Below are 16579 nucleotides of genomic sequence, written 5' to 3'. Positions count from 1 at the left end.
ACAATCAGGGCCTGATTCAGTTCGTGGTTTTGCAAGACAGGGCTCAGAAGTGACACCTGCAGTCAGATGCACACAGTGGCTTGGGTCTCATGCCCTGCTTCGTGTTCTGCTCTGCTGTCTGGTGGTACCTCTTCACAGCTGCTCAGCACCTTTCTTTGCTATGTGTGCTTCTGACTCCTTCCATGGAATGTCTCTGCTACACTGGCTCTGGATGCCAGAAAGCGTTAGCAGAATGCTGCAGGGCTGATGCTTCTTTGTGGATGTCCTAAATGCAACATGAAGAACATAGCAGTGCCTTTACTGATCTTTCCAATCTATACTATTAGCCAGCCACAAAAATAGGGCAAAGACAGTGTGCCGGAAAGACAACATGAAAGATGGAGCAGACCTGAAAGACACAAGATCAGTGTTTTGCCAGCACTGGCATTCAGGCTGTAGGCTCTCAGTGCCCACCACATGGAAAAATTTTAGAGAGAGAGAGAGAGACTCCACATTTGGTGGTGGTAGTACCTCAGCACTGGTTGCTGCTTCAGTCCAGCTGTTCTAAACATCTCTGGTGATGTTTACTGGGACAAAAGTTTATTATCTCTGATGATATTTATTCCAACAAAGGTTCCTTACTGTCAAAAGGCAGGAGGGCATGGAGCAGCATCTCCCGGGAAATGGCAAATAGGATAGTACATAGCCACTTTTGTGAGCCCAAAACATTTTCTTGCATTTGAGACCATTTGGATACCTGTATGCTTTCACACAGCCATGTGCTACAAACCAGAGCTAGGACTGCAGGAGGAGACAGATGTATGACACACTAAGCCCTTTACTGCTACAAGGAGGAGCAGATTCTGAGAAGGAAGGCTGGCCTGAAATGCCAGAGGCTTGTCCTAGGTTTTACTGCACCTTTGCTACCACAGTGTTCCTTCTCTCACACAGTGCTGGGAAAAACCCTTCAGCTTTGTCTCACATGGCCTGTGTAACAAGTGTGATCACCATGACCTCCAGAAAGACCCATTCTGGTCATAAGCACACATACATACTCAGTGTACGCCACTGGTGCAACTCAAAAATCCCTGCTCTGGGGCATGGGAGGACAGAAAAGGCAAGCCAAGGAGAAAGCAGTGGGTGCAGTCCTGGACACAGGACTGGCTTTGGGTGGGCGCTTAGAGCGATAATTATGCTTCCAATTGACCACAGTTGCCCTTTCTTAGGGCCAGGGCAGGGCAGCCAAGGGGGTTTCTCATCCCCAGGGACTTACCAACTCTGGTCCTGCTTCCCCCCCACCAGAGCACACACCCAGCCTTCTCTGTGTTGGCCCCCAGCACCAGTCTCAGGATTTTGCTTCCCCAGCTGAGAAGTTAGGAGGCAGCTTCTTGGTGGCCAGCATATTCTCTGAAGCTTGTGGGGGCTTTGCAGACACGCCCTGCAGCATCCTGTGTTTCTCCTTGTGGAAACTGCTGGTAAAACACCTCACTAACTGAGGGAACAGGGCAGGAAAACAGTCAATACTCTGGAAATGATCTCTGATGGTGCTCTGTGTAAGCACTTACCTCAGTGTGCACTCCACCTCTAGAAATAAGAGAGGGGAACCCAAACAAACAGTGGCAGTTACCTCAGGAATATCCTGTCCTGAGGATTTCCTTACTTTAGTTACAGCCTTTGTTATTTCCCTTTATGTGTTTAAAACCAATTATTTGCAAATGTTTCTACATTCATGTGTTACTATGAGAGCAGAATTACCCAGTTGGCCATCCACTAAGACATTCAGTATTTGAGGCACTGCCTTAAGTTCTGTTAATAACTTCTCTTTCTGAAATTAATCCTTTGGACCTTGAAGACCTATGAGATACTAACCTTCCTCAAAGGCCTCTTTACGTATCAATGCTGCTAGGCAAGGTGTATTTTCACATCATCACTGCATATTCAACTTCCGAGGATATTCTTGTACCACCCTGGCATGCAGGCTGCTCATCTGTGCCAGGTCAAGTTGCTCCTTTCATCACTGTTCATTCCAAAAGGAATAGTAAAATTAGTGAGTAGGCTGCTAAGCATTTCCTACAGAGCTTAGCCAAGCAACACTCGTGAGGAGAAAAGCTCCTGATTGCCTCCACCTCAATTTCAGCTGAAGATGAAGCTGCAAAAGACCTTCTGAAGAACAGCGACATTTCCATTGTGCTCTTTCCATCACACCACCCACTGGAGGAGTGAAATCTTCCATTTCCATGCCAGTAGGTGGCATTGCTTACTCTCTTAAATGTCTCAAACCTAAGCTAGCATTCTGTTTGCCTTCAGAAGTACCCTGCTAGAAAGTGGCATGGCCTTTCCCAATACTGCTACAACATCCAAGCCCAGTGTCTGAGGTTAGGCTGGAAATCAAGCTGGTATCTACCAGGACTGAAGTTCTGTGAGAACTTCCCTGTTGGAATTACAGGAGCAGAAACAAGGTAGTTTTGTGCCGTAAGAAAATTTGTAAACTGGATAAGGTGGTGTGGTTACTCATGTTACTGAAGAACTGCAGTATACGCCCTTGTCACTGCTACAGAGGCTTACCAAGGATGAAGACAGTCTGCACAATGGAGCTGTGCCACCCCCAATTACAAGGCTGTCTTGCACTAGGTTGCAGTTGTGGTTGCAATCATGTCCTCTGTTACTCCATGGCACAGACTGCCAAGGATGTGACTATGCCATCTTTGTCCCCAGTGGATAGCCATTTCCTGTCCTGGAAATAAAGCACATGGGACATCATTTCTCTATCATAAACTGGGAGAGTTTTTCAAGTGGATGTTGAAAGTTCCTGGTTTTGACATAGCAAACGCAACTTTGCTGAGGATCAGCACTCCAGGAAAGGGAGCTTGGCTAAGTAGGGTTGGTCATAGTGCTGCCACAGGAGACTGATGCCTACTGGATACTGGGAGAGAAGCGGCATATGAGGAGAAAGTCAAGCAGCACAAAGGCAATTGGAAGTCTGAATAGTCAAACCCACAGATGTTGTCCTGCAGGAGAAAAACACTTAGACATATTCTGAACACTTAGACATCTCTGAAGGCGTTACTTCAGAGAACAATTCAAGTCTTTGTTGTCAGTGAGTATCCTAGAGCACTGTCCCAGTAGCTGGTACCACTCAATTAGACTTATGGGCAAAAGGTCTATTCCCAGCCCATCATTGAGGGGACACCAAAGTGGACAGACAGGATACATTAAGTGACATGACTGAGGTCACCCTGGACAGCTATCTCTGAAACAAGAGGCTATCATGTTACTCATCTTGATACAGGGAAGTAGCACAACTTTTGAATTGTGCAGGGCAAAGCAAAACTTTCTAATTAACCGTCTCTGTATCACTGCTCAGATAAATAGGATAAGGTGTCACTGGCCTCCTCTGAGGGGATTCTGTGCAGAGAACAGCCTGTAGAAAACTGATTGAAGGGAAAGCAGGCTCAGTTCAACCCTAAAGAACCACATAGCATAATCATGGGGCATGGGTAAAGTTTGGCAAGCTGATCAAAAACCAATGTTTTGCTATCTGTTAGAACTCTCCACTTCTTGCTGTCAAGATGATATTCTGAACATGCCATTGATCTAGTTCCAGAGGTCAGTATGAGCATGCCCTTTTTTGCATGGCAAGTAGGCCACTGTTTTCTGTGCTATGCATGGAATCTGACTCAGGTATGGAATGCATTTGATGTCTCATACAAGCTGGCCATGGCAAAGACAAACAGGCTGCTCTTGATTCTGTAGTGATTTCCCTCTCCTACCAAGAGCTGTATTCATATTTTTTTTTAGAAAAGGCTCACTGGAGTGCATGTTCACCATTTCAGGAGTTCAGTTAAATGAAATTAACTAAACTGTGCACGGAAAAATTCCAACTTACAGCTGGAGACCTTGATCTGTTTCAAAGCGAGGCCAGCATTGGCCTTGATGACATAGGCTCAGGAACCTGTGCCACAAAGAAGGCACCCTGTTGCCAAGACCTGAGGACACAGATGGTGACTCTAGGCCATTGCCCTCTAGCCACAGCTGAAAGGTTCTATTTTCTACCTAATCCCTCCTGCTGCTGATCAGAGCTGAGTAAGTTGGCTTCTGAACACGAGCTGTGTAGCAAGTGCAAGGTCTGGGGAATACATTTCCTTATCAGGTGACCACTGTTAAATACCTTACAGTTTGTATCATAATATTCCTTTGTCCCAGGCTGAAGACTCTTGAATGAAGAATATAATTAGCATCAGACAATGCTCACTGTGAATTAAAAGACTTTCAATTCCATTGTATGTTAATTCTATGGAGTCTACTTCAATTATTCTTTCACAATTTATTTTTAAATTGCTGCAAAGCACTAGAGTCTATTCTTCTTGGAAAGTGATGTATAACAAGCTGTGGGATGTTCTCATGGAAGGCATCAGGTTGCCTTCTCATGCAGCAGCTTTACCATTTTTGGTTGCAGTATTGTATGGAAAATTTGAGGGCAATTCAGGTTCCTGAGCACAGTACCATTTTAGACCTTTGACATGTTCAAATCCTCTATCTAGAATAGACAGATTCAGTAGGAAACCTATTGGTCCACAAGGTTCACAGATAGTTGACTGCAAGGCATAGCTCCAGTAGCTGGCTCCTATTTAATGCAATACAGATTATGTATTGCATATTCATGTGCCAATGGAAGAACAGCATTGTTCACTAACTTTGGAGTTGTTTAGGGGAAATTAGCCCCTTGGGTTAATAATCAGTTCATCGCTGGCTTACTCAATGTAGTGGCTAAGAACATCTTAGCCAGGAGAGACTTGCATAAGAAAGGGAGTGGAAAACAAAGAGGCTTGTATGGTAGGATACCAACTGGTTTCAACAAATTAGTGACTGCGCATATTGTCTTCTTCAATAATAAGAAATAACAGAAGTCTCTGTTTCACTTGTGCAATCAAGGAGCTGACAGCCAAGTAAAAGGCAGTCCATGCTTCAGCAGGTTTATTATTTTGGGTTTTTTTTTCTCTAGCAGTTAGGAAATCCCACTCCTCTACCTGTGATGGTGTTGACTGCAAATTTCACAGGACTGGTCACCTGGGCTGGCCAGTGCCCCCTGACTGGGAGAGTCCTCTAGAGAGTACAGATCAGTAGCAGAGGCACAAAACACATGGTGTCTCCTCCTTGAACTTGGCTGCGGCCCTGCTCTGCTGTTGGCAGCCCTTTCCCAACTCAGCTTTTAGCACTGCATGGTATGTCATCAATGATATGATGTACACTCGCTAGGACAGAATTAGCCCTGAAACGGTCAAGAGCTGGGAATGGCTCAGGTGCCTGAGTATGGAGCTGCTGGTGCATGTGGAGATCCCAACCTGAAGGTGAACCACTGACACACAGACACAGAGCTTCCAGGAGTCTTTCAGCCTCTGCTACTAAACCTATTTGGTTGTGCTGGCTCTATTATAGGAAGGAGTCCAACAGAAAAGGGAAAAAAGAGGACTCTTTTCTTGCTCACACTCTATGTGGCTACGTTCAGAGAAGAACTCTTCCTGAATAATGTAAAAATAACTTTTTTTGAAAGAAAATAACACTGGGTTGTCTTATATAGTACTAAGGACAAGTGAAACCAAGGATTTAGTACCAAAACTAATAATCTGTCCAGTAGCTTTTGGGAGATACTGGATTCTGTCATAGACAGGGTTGCAGCATGTTACTTTCCAGAAACAAACGGTCACAGAAAAGGAAGGGAGCGATGCAAGGTCTCTGAAAGATGGTAGTGCTGGAGAGGCTTAGAACTTTCTGTCACGAAGGAGATACTTGTGTAAGCAAGTTTTGGGCTATTTATTTGTTTCTAATTATTTATACTGCCTACAAAACCCCATCAAAAGCAGGAGGAGAAAAACAGGATATAGAGCTCTTTATGGCTGTTCTTGGTACCTGAAAGCTGGAAAAAACAACCCAGGAGCACAAGAGGGCGTACAGCGACATCCTGTTTTAACACTTTCTGCATGTGTCCCTGAAACACTGTGTGACAACTGGATTAGTAGTCAATGGATAACTCTTCATTAACAAGGAGCTGGAATAATAACCTGGTCAGAGCATGCTATGGACGGAGTGGCTATGTGCTTCCTTGCAGAGCCAGTCCTCTATTTATAGAGCAAGCACCGGCGTCAAACTGAGGTGTGCCGGATACTCATTGTGCTAGGCTGGAACTTGCAGGCGCCATCTAAGACCAAAATCCAGCCTTCTAGGCACGTTCCAAGCACGTAGTGAAGGAGGTTTTTGGTCTGCATGAAGTCCACTGTTCCTTGGGCACAAAAACAGCCACCGGACACCCAGATTCCCATCAGACCACTCTTCAAGCATGTTTAAATTGGATCTCTGGACTTTCTCCTTCAATTAGAGAGAGCACTTCCAAGATCATGTCATTTATTGGTTAGGAGTAGCCGTCACTGTTTGGTGAGGAGGTATACCTTTTAGAGCAGTGTGACAGCACATAGTATATGCCAGTGATTGCTCTTCTAGAAAAACGAATTGGACACGATCCTCAGATTTACCCCTGCAGGCTTCAGTGTATCTTTTATATCATCTGGCAAAGACCCATGAGAGTAAACTGAGGCATAGTAAAGTATTTAGGCTTTTCTAAGGGCGTCTGCAGTAACAAAATGAGAGAAGTCGTTACAAGATCTTTTGCCCATACTAGCCTTTAGTCCAGCTTGCTGATGTCAGTGTGCAAGGGTGTTAAGTGACTGATGCATTTTGGGTGAAGTTTGAATTCGGGATCCATTCCATGCCTTCCCTTCTTCTTCTACGAATTTCATTGTAAAATCTTTTTAGCACCTATTTAGAAATATATAATCACGTCTCAGATCTGGGCATCACAGTTTCTTAAACAGCTCACCGCAGGTAGATACTGACCCACAGACCAGGTCTGTTCCTGCCTGTAAACTTGAAATGCCCATTCCTGTGGCCTGCATGGCAAGCCTCTGAGAAAAGAAACAAGATAAAATTACTCTAGATATCTTTATAAACTCATTATTGAGCGTGGTGCCTGAGCTGAAGGTAAAAATATGGATTACTTGCTTTAATATGGGGATTTCTTACTTCAGGTATGTGTTAGAACTTCAGCTATGCTTTACCTCCAGTGTAATAGGCTGCCTATGGCGAGAGCTAATGGGGAAAGCTTGGTGGCTGAGATAATGCTACAGGTTAAAGGCACTGATCATCCCCGCTGGAATAACTTCTCCTGCAGCCAGTGACCTTTCCTGAGGCAAAATTGTATTAAGAAATATTTCTGAACTTCTTAGCTTGCATTTAATTTCAGTGAATAATGAAGAAAATTTAAAATAGCAATATGTTTCATAATTTGCGTAATACTGTCTTTTTCCTAACTGTACACTAGGGATGAATGGTAGAAGTTAATGAACTATTGCATAATTAACCAATTCATACAGACCTTTCCTGATTTTTCATGAGTTTGGATACTTCTGCAGCACAATGATGGGCTTCTTCTTGGAGATTTTTGTTCCTTCTTTTGCATTTCACTGCTTATGACAGAGACTTCAGGGAATAACCCAAACTTCCATGTCTTTAACTTTCTTTTCAGTAGCTCCCAAGAGACTTGCTCCTTTATCCTTCCTATCAAATGATGTATGTGAGAGCGTCCAGATTTGTGTATATTTTTAACTTTCAAGTTTTTAGATCCAACTTGAAACATAAAGGAACTCCAATAGTTATCATGCAGACAGTTCTCTCTTTAACAGCTTGTTTTATTGCTGCCTTTGGTACTGCCTAATAATGCTGAATTCTCCTAGAATGTTTAATGTTTTTGGGTGGCCACTTTGCCACCAATTTGGGTGTCAAGTGTTCAGATAATGGAATCATAGAATCATTTAACTTGGAAGAGACTCTTAGAGGTCATCTAATCCAAATGCCCAGCAAAGACACCTACAGGCAGATCAGGTTGCCAGGAGCCCCAACCAGCCTGACCTTGAATGTCTCCAAGGATGGGGCATCCACCACCAGTCTGGGCAACCTATGCCAATGTCTCACCTAAATCTCTTCTCTTTTAGTTTGCAACCATTTCTCCTTATCCTACCACACATCAGGTTCAGCTAAAGAGTCTGTTCTTATAGTCCTCCTTTCGATAGTGAAAGGTTGCAATTATGTCTCTTTGGAACATTTTCTTCTCCAGGTTCTAGATCTTCTAAGAAAGTCTGAAATCTCTGGCAGTGGCATGAGATGTGGGTCTTGACATCCTTATTCAGGCAGCATGAAGTGAGGCTACTCTTTGGGATCAGGAACTAGATCTGCTTTGTTCTTTTGTTCATCAAATCCTGGGTGTCATCCTAACAAAATGACTGGAACTTTCTTCTCACCGAATTAACTGAACAGATCTTATAGCCTGTGTTTGACTTTCTAGTTGCTGAATTGCATTCTTGAGGGATAAGGAGCAAGGGAAAAAATGTAATAAGTAAGAGCCAAAAGTTGGTGGTATGGACTTGAATATGTGAAAGAATAGCACACCATTATCTTTCTCCCAGTTGACTCTCTTGAGATTTACATGGCTGAACATGTAAGTAGGAAGAGCTGCAGTGCTGGCTTTCTGTCATGACACTGTTCTCTGGGGACTGAAGGGGATTAAAGTGGTGAGTGCTGCTCTGTTACCAAGGGGTACAGTGAGCATACAACCATTCAAGATACACAAACACTCTTTTCCTGCTTGTTTCTTTCAGGCTTTCCTGTGTGCTGGATCTTCAGTCAGCTGAAGTCTTACTTGTAAATATGATGTGTTCCAGCCAGTACACACTTGAAAGCTAATTGTGTGCTGGATCAGGGCATTCCTGCTTAAATGCTTAGTTCGCACTGGAGGCCTTACTTGAAATCCACAATACGGTTTCACAGTGAAGGTACCACATAATAAATTCACCTCCAGCATATGACCCCTCTCCATTTATATTTTCATGCAGGAAGGTAAATATATATACTTCATATACCCAAAATGCACAAGCCCAAGTAATGAAATAAAAGTCTCCAAAGATAGTGAGGACATGATGTGTCTGCATCCAAGGAGGAATTTTTGCAATGAGGTATTTCCAGATCTTGGTGTCCACATCAACCTTGCATCAAATACCTTCCCCAAATCTGCATTAACCTCCAGATTTACTGTAAAGGGGTGGTATTTGCAGGTTGTAGACAATTCTCTGCCATGTATGCTGAGTTGCATTTAGCAATCATTTGTCTAGAGTGGTTGCAAAGCAAGCTCAGTTCATGCAATTTCAGCTGTGTGCTCCCTCCAGAGGATTGTGTCAGACAGGAAAGGCCTGTAACTTTTAAAAAGGTCATGGCTGGTCTCCCATAGGTCTTAGATTGCCCTTCTTCATCCTTGGGGAGTATATTAATTTTCCAATGGGTTCGTGTGGTTGTAGAGAGAGAAAGGATGGTGTAAGATCTTGGAACAAAACATGAGGCTGGGATTTAAGCAAGTTTGAGGCTAGAGGGGAATAGGCCTGAATAGGTCTCTTCATGGGTTCTTAAGCACTGATTTCTTGAGATGATTTACCCAAGTGCGAGGACCCTTAAGCTCAAGTTCAATTTCAGTGGGGTGAAAGAGAAAGCTGTGTTCTGAAAACAAGTCAGGCTACTGATCAACACAAGCAAAAAGATTTGGTAAAGATAGGCATTCATGCAGTAAAAAGCTATACAAGGATTGCTGAAAGAAGGGACTCATCACATGAGACCTTATCAGTAGAAATATACTACCAGTGTCTACTTCAACTCTACAGTTTGCACATGTCTTTGGAAGATGGGTAGTGGCGTGAGAATGAATAGCAGCAAAAAAATATGAACCTGTCAGAAAAATAAATTAATACATGAATCATAAATTTATACAATTGTGTTCTCAGCAGGATTTTGAACATAATCAAGAAATAAAGTATTTTCATGAAAACACTCAATCTTGTTGTTTTACTATTCATCCTAAATGTTTTGAAAGTCCAGAAGTAGTCATAACAGATGAAGCTAGTCAACGGATTCTGCTTGAATTCATGTCCAGTGAGTGGGAGGTCCTCCTTCAAGCTATCCTTCCATGAACTGCACAAATTGAGAGGATTATCTGACGTGGAAAGTAGCAAACTTCCATAGGATTCTGGGGCTTTTTTGTTGAGTTTTTGGAACATCAGAGTGTGTTTTTATGACACTTTTTCTAAGGGCTGGTGTTTAAGCTCTGGACCTTTGGATGAATTCTGAACAGCAGTGCACCAGTGGTTGGACTGGGCCAGGCCTCTGTCCCTACGACTCCAGATTTTTCCTCAACAACAGGTGCTAAAGGGGACACTGACAGATACACCAATCTGAGTGACTAAAACTAGTAAGCTGAATGACACTGAGAAATAAACACCTTCAGCCATTGTCTACAGCATTCATCAGCTGTTAAGTGATGAACCATCACTGTGCATGGTTCCCTGACACTATGACTTTCTCCATGGCTGTCCAAGCAAACTTCATGTGCAGTTTTGGGTCACAAAACTCTTCCTCTAAGCTCCTACCTTTTTTCCCTTCCCCCCTTCTTGGGGCGACCCAGCTTACAGAGGTTTGGATATTTATCTTTCGCAGTACACGCTGTAATCATCAGATGACAGGTGGCAAGGTAATACATCATGGCTGTAAAACTCTCTCTATGTACTGGCATGCAACAATGGTAAAAGTTTTGAGGATAGGGATTTCTCACCGAGCAACAGGGAGTGCAGCAGCAAGGGTAACTAAGCATAAATACACACACTGACATATTTCAGCTGGCCCCTGGAAGGAAATTAATACTGTCCCCTGCTTAAGTCAGTCAATGCTCCCAGCCTTGTGCCTTAACAACACCAAGATCTGCTGGTAGGAATTATGCAGTTCCTTCACAGATTCAGTTGGGACGCAGAGTTTGGCTCTTCCCTTTGAGGAGGTACCTGGTCTTGTTTCCACATGCATAAGTCTTTTATCACAGAAATAAGATCATCTGTTCAGGAGAAAGGCTATCTAATGGAAGGTCTTGTGTCACTGTAAAGAAATCTTACCCTTCACTGCCAGCTATTGTGAAGTTATTAGCGGCTGGTTAGAGTTGATTTACAGTGTCTAGTCTGCATTTCTAGAAGAAAATACCTTTCCAGCCGGAACAAATTGAACAATTATACAGATGTCAAATTACAAAAAGTCATCTGCGTTCTTCATGCACTTATGTTTTCAGATTCTTTTTCCCAGATTTTCGGATATATGCTGTTATTATAAAGCTTTGGGAATTACTTCTTGGGGATGGACGTGTTTCATTTTGGACGAAACCCAACATTTCAAAATGTTATGTTTTTTTTTTCCTGCAGAAAAAAAATGAAAATTGGTAATGGAAAGGAAACTAGCACTGCAGAGGAAGGTATTTAAAATGTCTGGCTAAATTTAAGACTAAATACATAATATACATACAGATCTGTTCTTGCCTTTCTTAATAGGAAAATGGAACAATTAACCACTTTGTGTTCTAGTGTGTTGCAAGGTAAATCAGTAAGGCTCATCCTGCAACATTCACTCAGAGTATGAGTCACACATCTCTACACATTGATCTGTATGCAGACATGCCAGCAGGGGCAAGTCCAAAAGCAGCAGCCCTGACATGTCCTGCCTGCTGCAGGCCCCAGATATCTGGAAACACATCTTACTAACAATGTTTGCCATACTGGGCTTCTCTGCATAAGCACAGCTTAACTTTCCAAATGTGCAGAGCAAGATGTATGAATGTGGGTTATCATTAACAGCAATACTTTTCAGGATCAGTCAGGCTGGCATGTTTGTAGTGCAGTCCTCTGGCTAGTGCTGTTCCAGCAAAAGCAAAGGAGATGTTACATGTCCTGCCCTGCCAGCTGGACCATGTTTACAGCTGCTCAGCATCTCAGAAACTGGCATTCACTTGAAGTACAAAACAGCTGAATCTGTCTTTGCAGGTACATGGGATATTTCAATGGAAAGTAGTTGTATGCAAAAAGAGACCTAGTGCAACCTAAAAGCTTGCAGCTTAACTACCTGTTGGAGGCAAACACAACTGCTTATTAAAACCAGGATCAATATTCATTTGTATTCAAGAGCTACATGGCTGTTTCCTTTTCTACATTGTAAGAACAAATTTGAAAGCAGATGCCAAAATGAAAAGTTTTAATAGGCAGCATTTTGCTTTAAAAATACAAAACCAAAAGGTTTTGATAGAATTATTGCTTAATCTGCAGCAATTTAGCTAATTCAGCATAAAACTGCAAAATACTGTGATTGAGTTATAATGCAAGTTTTCAAAGCCAAGAATTACTTAGGTTGAAAATACTTTGCTGAGCTCTACTTCTGCCTTGAAAGAGAAGCCTGCAGCTGTTTCACCGTGAATTATCCATGGAGTACTGACTCCTTCCTTTAGCATGCCTAATCAGCCCCAAATTTGCCTTATCCCATTAGCTTTGTTTGCTCTGTTGTATGTCTCCGCTTTATCTTGGGACAGAATCAAGGTGACAGCCAAGCAGAGAACAGGGCAGTGACTGCCCTCTTCAACTGCCTGCAAAACAATTCACAGTATGGTTCTCCTTTCTGATCCCAGTCCTCTAATGTCCTCAAAACACAAAGAAAGAATTTATTTAGCTCTCCCCTGTGTAAGGAAAATACTTAAGTAGGAACCGTTTTTTCCATGACCACAGGTGGAACTTCCTTTGAGGCTGGTTCTCTCCTTTACAAAGCTTTCCTCTCTTCATGCTGTTAAGGAAAATAAATCCATGGGCCAAAACAACAACAAAGAAAACAAACCTGATCCACCAAGACAACAAACTACAACGCTGAGATGTTGAAGGAGTGGGAGAGTGGCTTTTCACCAGCTTGAAGGCAAATACAAATGAACAATAAGACAATGATTACTCAGTAAATTTGATTGTATGCTGACAATCAAGAGAAAACCTGGGGCACCTTGTGAACTGGTCATCAACCCCAAAAGAAGTGGAAGCTCTTTGGAATCACAGCGAGTCCTGTGGAAATACGTAGTTTATTTAAGATCTCTCTCCAGTCCTGCAATTACTCAGGACTCACAGCTTGCATTACAGAAGAGTGAATGTTTAGCCTTCATGGCCACAGAGAAGAATCTGACAAGGAGAAGGTTAAACCTCAAAAACCAGAAAGTAAATAAGAAATGCCTCACCATTTGTCTTTTGAAACAAAGCAAAGAAAGCCCAGCAGTTTTTAAACTAGGCTGAGTAGAGTTCATTTTTCTGCTGCATGGATTTTCTCAGCTTCTGCGGTCTGTTCAGCCCTGTACCTCAACCACAATATTTATAGAAAACCACAAGTTTAAAAAATGTGTACGCAATTGGATGACCTCACTTCTGCAGGTGGTGGAACAGGTACCTGTGTAGGCTTACACATAGCTGCCTCAAAGGGCACAGTCACCCCATTCCTGCTTTGCAGCAGCAGTATCTACTCACACTTTCTATGGCGGCACTTAGAAGAGGTTTAGGTGGTTTTTCTAAGACCTGATTTCAAGATTACATACTTCACTCAGGGCTACTCCCACAGAATCCCATATTTTGTCCTCCACGGTGCCTAGCCGCAATGCTGTCAAGCACATCCAGAAGTAGCCCATCAATGGCAAATGAAGATGTTCTCAGAAAATACCACTGCTGCTCAGAATACTCTGAGCACACAAAAGAGACACGAACTACCTTTTGCATGACAGCCTGTGTGGAGGAATACTGTTCAGCCTGGGTTGGAGGCAAGCAGGGCAGAAAGGAGTGAGACCAGGACAGTTTATGTGCTAAGATGATTTCGTTTTCCTATGAATTTTAGGTCAAAAACTTCTATAGTTATGCTCTTACAGAGGAAAACTTGGAACCCCTAGTTCTTGCTGTAACACAAAATAATCCTTAATGATATATGTCATTTTGAGCATCATGACCCCAGAACATTTGAGGAAGAAGTTTACTTAACAGCAAAGGAACTGATATGCCTTAAAGAAAGCACCTTCCCAAAGTTCTCATGGCATCAGAAGTATTGGAAACAAAATTCACATGTCCCTAATTATTTAACTGGGATTCTTAGGATTCCCGCAGGATAAGTAATTTGAAACAACCCACAGAGCTATGTTGCCTGTTTCCTCTGGCAAATTTATGTCAGTTTGGTTAGTTACAATGCTATCAGCTGCCTGGAGAAACAGGCTATGCTAATACCACTATTACCTAATTCATGCCTGGAGTCTGATCCTTGGAGATTTCTAAGCCTTTTATTGGCTCTTTGAATGGCCTCTTTATAACTTTAAACACAGGAACATTTACTGAGGTAGCTGCTATACTAAGTAAACAGGAAGGTTTATAAGAATAGCCTTTTTTTTTTTTGTTGGCATCATTCCAGCTACATAACTGCAAACTTGTGCACAAACACACAAGATGGCTTTCTTCACCCTTGGACATAAAAACAAAAATTCCCCCCAAGGATCTCATGGAAACACTGGGTGGTATGAATGGGGAGGAGATAAAGGCTCCAGTGGAGCCTGAAACCAGTGGCACCCAAAGGAGACAAAGAGCAAACAATTTTCCTGCTTTCCATTACCTGCTCAGTGGTCCCTCTGGCTTTACCCACTTAGGACTGTGCCATGCTTTCCCTGCCAAAGGAGGTCTGGGCTCTGTCTCCTTCTGCTCTACACAGAACATTGGAGCAGGCCACTTTGGACATCTTCCTTGGCTTCCTGCTCTCTGTAGAGTCTTGACACAAGGCCTCAGCAGCTACAGAGGACAACTGTTGCCCAGATGTGGTGTCACCAACAGCAGTTTCCCTGCAGCAACGTTGGGGTCTCACTGCTGTCTCCTACAGCTTCAAGGATGCACTGGGCACGGTAGGAATGAGTCAGGAAGGAGATGGTGTTGGAGACCTTTAAAAAAACCGAATGATCATCTGCCATGTGTGAGTGCCTAGTGAAAAGATCTGTACTACCTTGATGAGATCTGACTGTGTTTTCTGTTTCAAAGGCTGCCCTCATGCAGAGCAGGTGCCCCTTGACTCCAGTGGGAGCTAGAACATGCCTCCTCTCTGTCTTCAGTGACATGCATGTGACTTTTGCATTAAAAATGCCATACTGAGCACTTTAGGGCTTTAAAATCAGGCAAAAGGTCCCCTGCATTAGTGGTTGCCATGAGCACATGACAGTGCTGGCCTCACATAATGCCCTGATGCAAAGATGAGGTACTTCCTTCAGTGGCTCTCGGTGAAAGGAAAATATCCCTTTCCAAGTCGGAGAGCTAATCTACAATCTCTGAAGATCTCTGCAACAGAAGCAGGTCTGCCATTTCTCCAGTCCCTCTCATAGTTCACATGGTAATCAGGGTTATTGAAAGAGTGGTGGGATATTGTCACCACAGCCCCTGCCTCTTCTCTCTCCTCCTCCTCTGGCTTATTTATATCCTCTTCTGTTTGCCATGTCTTACTTTTGTCATGAAAGTTTTCCTCTGAAATTGGAACTATAGCAAACACGTTCCTACACAGTGTCAGAATGCTTGTGAGGACAGCGAAGTTACATGAATAAAGAAGTAGATGGAAATAACAATTCTATGATTGTACTGATTTTTCACGTAACAAACAGGATAAACCAGACAAAGAAATTTTACAGTGCATATGCAAACTTGGTCAAACTTCATAGAGCTAAATCCTCTGGAATAGATGAGTGGATGGGGAGGTGGGTTGAGAACTGGCTGACTGGCTGAGCTCAGAGCATTGTGTTTGGCAGTGCAAAGTCTGGTTGGAGACCTGTATTTAGTACTGTTCCCCAGGGCTCAGTGCTGGTCCGGTCTTGTTCAACATCTTCATCAATGATCTTGATGAGGGGATCATTGCTGATGATTTGAAGTTGGGAAGGAATGGCTGACACATAAGAAAGCTGTGCTGCCATTCAGTGAGACCTCGACAGCCTGGAGAGCTGGGCAGAGAGGAACCAAATGAGGTTTAACAAGAGCAAGTGTAGAGACTTGCACCTAGGGAGGAATAACTACCTAGGGAGGTGTGTATCAGTAGAGGTTGGGGGATGACCTGCTGAAGAGGAGCTCTGCAGAGAGGGACCTGGGTGTCCTGGAAGGCAACGGGTTGCTTATGAGCCAGCAGTGTGCCCTGGTGGCCAAGACACAAATAGGACCTTGGGATGCATTAAAAAGAGTGTGGCCAGCAGGTCAAGGGAGGTGATTCTCCCCTTCTACTCTGCCCTGGTAAGGCCTCATCTGGAGTACTGCGTCCAGTTCTGGGCTCCCCAGTACAAACAAGACAGGGATCTCCTGGAAAAAGTCCAGTAGAGGGCCATGAAGATGATAAAGGGCCTGGAGCATCTCTCCTATGAGGAAAGGCTGAGTGACTTGGTCTGTTGAGCCTTGAGAAAAAAAGACTCAGAGACGATCTGATCAATGTCTATAAATATCTAAGGTATGGGAGGCAAAGGGAGGAAGCCAGACTCTTTTTAGCAGCATGTAGTGATAGGACAAGGGGAAATGGCCACAAACCAAAGCATAGGAAGTTCTGCAAAAATGTGCGTAAGAACTTCTTCACACTGAGGGAGATGGAGCACTGGAACAGACTGCCCAAGGAGGTTCTGGAGTCT

The sequence above is a fragment of the Tympanuchus pallidicinctus genome, unplaced genomic scaffold, assembly GCF_026119805.1.
Source record: "Tympanuchus pallidicinctus isolate F22 unplaced genomic scaffold, pur_lepc_1.0 scaffold4, whole genome shotgun sequence".
NCBI classification, from domain to species: domain Eukaryota; kingdom Metazoa; phylum Chordata; class Aves; order Galliformes; family Phasianidae; genus Tympanuchus; species Tympanuchus pallidicinctus.
Note: the sequence above shows the minus strand (reverse complement) of the source record.